Source organism: Pocillopora damicornis, chromosome 12 (assembly GCF_964200805.1).
Source record: "Pocillopora damicornis chromosome 12, jaPocDami1.2, whole genome shotgun sequence".
Lineage (NCBI taxonomy): Eukaryota > Metazoa > Cnidaria > Anthozoa > Scleractinia > Pocilloporidae > Pocillopora > Pocillopora damicornis.
The window spans coordinates 15,492,992-15,496,306 of record NC_142681.1 but is presented as its reverse complement, the minus strand read 5'-3'; the positions used below and the strand labels follow the sequence as shown (position 1 = coordinate 15,496,306).

The following is a 3,315-nucleotide window of genomic DNA, read 5'->3' as shown; positions in this document are numbered from 1 at the left end:
AATTCAAGAGCTGCGCAGTTACATATTTAAAACCATTAAACACGGTAAAATTACGTTCAAAGAAAGAAAGTTGTTATATTTCAGTGTTTTGATCTTCTGATATAAATGAAATTAAACGAAAAGAAAAATGTACGAACAAGGAGGCTTGTTCTGAATCTCAGGTATGTAAATATTGATAGATACAAATTCCAGCGGAGCAAGGTGTGAATTAGAAGGTAGTCCTTTAAAAACTTAGCTTAATCACTTGGATGCTTCTTTGACTTCATTAGGCTCATAGCGGTACGTTTTTGAAAATTATATTTGGGTGTCAAACAAATTTAACTCTTCAGCTTTCTTGCATTTCTAGCAATAAATGAACATGAAGCAAATAAATGTGTCAATCTCATTGTGTTTTCATCAACTTTCAAGTTTAAGTTTGTTCACTTGATGTTTAATAAATGTTAGAGCGAACTGAATAAATTTAAATGAAGCCACTTCAGTCATAATACTGGTATCGAGCTTTCTTGAACCGTATTCAGATTGCTATAGGGTACATCTGTAAAGTTAGAAAATCGTGAACAATTCTCATATCGTTGTTTATACATCCATTAGATTAGTATATCGACACAGATTTTCTTCGGGTCAATTGGACTTTGAATCGCTGCTCTATTACCGAATCGAAGTTGATTCAAGTATGGCAATATATCAACCAACGTTTTTAATAGAGTCAGATTGTTTCAGAGAAGCGTGTTACAATTCGCCCATGAAATGTTGCTTCATAAAAGTCAAATCTTCAATTTCTTTCGATTGGACTGCCATTCGGAGTTTTTGAATCTGCTTTTTAGTGTACAATTCTCAAGAAAATGTTATCAGCAAACCATGCCAACAGAAAAGTAAAAGTTAAACATTTGAATGATTTCATCATGTATCGATGTTGGATTTCACCGTGGGATCAAGACTATCAAACGTTCCACTTTAAGTTTGATGAAGGATATCGGCGATTAGGCTGTATCGAAGAACTGGTCTAAAAGATCAAAAAACTTCCGAATACAATATAAAATAAAATTGTTTTTAAAGCGGTCAGGAGGTACAGGACACTAAAATGACTGATCATAGATCGTACTTACCAAAGACTTTGTCTTGAACACATTGCAATTAATGATAAAACTTGAATTTAGTCAGATTCTGAAAGAAAAATACATGAACAACACAGAAAGAAAGGAATCTTGAGATATTTATATCGCATTACAAAATCAAAAACTGTCGAGAATCGTGACGTTAACCATTTTCTTTCGGTTTGTGTTGAAGTAAAAAGAATCACTTGCGTCAATCTCTTTTCCTGTAATTTTTATTCATAGTCCAGAAGTCACATTCCCAAGAGGGAAACCAACGAATGAGTTCACCTGCTCGATTGTGTAATAGTAACTCGCTGAAGTATTTTTTTGTAAAAGAAGTAGTTTGCTATCGTAAACCAACCCTTTAAAGAACCGAAATTCAGCCTGGAACCCAACTTAAGTGTCCTGCTGTTCTGATGTCCTGTTTTTTTCTGGAGGTCGTTCAGAAGGATCATGTACCCAAGAAATATAATTTACAAATATCATATGTCAGCCCTTCACCCCTTGACATTGCTATGCATACTGTCCTTACTGTTCACTACATGTCCTATCACGGTAATGACAAGAGAATCTGTTTATAAGTTTGTGATTAATTTTTTTTTCTCACGACCTTAACGTTTGATTCATGGGTGACACTGTGGAGAGAAATTAGATGCTTATCACTCTCAAGCTATTAAGGGTCAATGGCTGTTCTTATTTAGTAAATATGTCGTTGACAGTGATTGACGTTTCCATAGCCCGAGCGGAAGTCATCACCTGAGTCAAGCCTTCGACTCTGACGGGGAATTTCTGTTTATATTTGAAACATCAGTCATTCTAACATTTTTTAAGACTGTTGAAGCTATGAAGCGAACATTTTAAAAGATGGTTAAAATATCCAACAAGAGTAAGATCATTAGATTGTCTTTTAATCATTTCTGATGATTTCGTCGACTAATGAAGAGTAACAAATCAGTCTTTTAAACGTCTTTGGGCAAATCACACGTGTTAAGTTTGAATTTGTTTTCTGTTGATTCTGAAACGAATTCCGAACTTCAGCTTCATCACATTCCTCGGAAAGGTATTTTTGACAGCGGAAAAAAAAGATTGAATTTAGTTGAATACCACTTCATGAATATTAATATGTACGTACCGCCAGACAGGGAGTGAAGTTTTGGGGTCTCGAGTCGTAAAATCAGGCACACAATTCCTTATTAATTACGCGTCCAACACAGGGTGTCTTACAAGATCCGTAGTCTTAAATCGGGCGTAAATGTTGGCGCTGTGCAGTGAGTGTTTTCGGAACGAACAACTTTTTTTAAATCGAATTCTACACTTGTTGTCCGAATATGATTGACGTGGCTTTAACCCCTACACATCCTAACATCAGTATTCACGTTATCCATGTTCTTTTCTAAACATTTCCTGAGGTGCTGACAAGGAGAATTTGATTAACACTCAGGAGCTTCTTTTAGTTGGTGATCATTTCCTTTAGTTTTGCGGCCTTACTGTGTGATTCAGGGGTGATATTGTAAGGAAAATTAGTTTTTCCTCACTCTTAGGAGCAAAGGGTCAAAGGGTTAAGAGGTCGATCTGCTTTCGTCTTGAACAGGAAGGAGGACTTTGGCGCCACTGCCTCCCCCCCCCCTATCCCCACATAAATAAATGAAGTCTGTGTTTCGATTTTTCTTATGTGTATGTATTTATATCGTTTAGTTGTCTGAACCCAGTAAGCTGATGCCAAAAACACATAATATGTTTAAGTTTCATGGAACACATTTATTGTAACTATACTGTAACGAGTAACACTGACAACCGCTGTTCAGTATCTTCGTGGAGTCACAGCAAGGTGAACGAACTTCTTCACGCAGTGCTTGTATCTTTGCTCTAACAGAGAACCAAGGAAAAGAAGAGAAAATAATAAGCATGTTGTCGTGACCAGATAACTTTAAATAATAACATTTGGGTGCTTAAGATGGTGAGGTTTTGACTTGTTTTACAGCACAACAAAGCAGGTCCAATATAATCCAGTTTTGCACTGGTTTCGTCTACCTGGCTCTGCGATTGGTCTACAAAATTCGTGCCTCCCTCTCAACCAATAACATTCAAGACTTAAACCAACTGCGATATGGTCACTGGTGTTTTCCCGCGCTTCAGGTAATTTGCATATTTTTTTAACCTTGAGTTGTCACTAGTTCCTCGTGATATTTAACTTTGTTCTGATTGGACTAGAACTTTGGAC

The 3,315-nt window shown here is 36.4% G+C and overlaps 1 protein-coding gene across 1 annotated transcript in view; it reads right to left on the bottom strand.

The window, feature by feature from the left end:
- Positions 1-2,831: 2,831 nt before the first annotated feature.
- The window catches only part of LOC113679507 (T-complex protein 1 subunit zeta), a 13,671-nt gene continuing 13,187 nt past the window's right edge, over positions 2,832-3,315 (bottom strand). The window contains exon 19 of the mRNA XM_089189747.1: positions 2,832-2,960. The gene's annotated coding sequence lies outside the window, so the exon portion shown is untranslated. The remainder of the gene's footprint in view (positions 2,961-3,315) is intronic.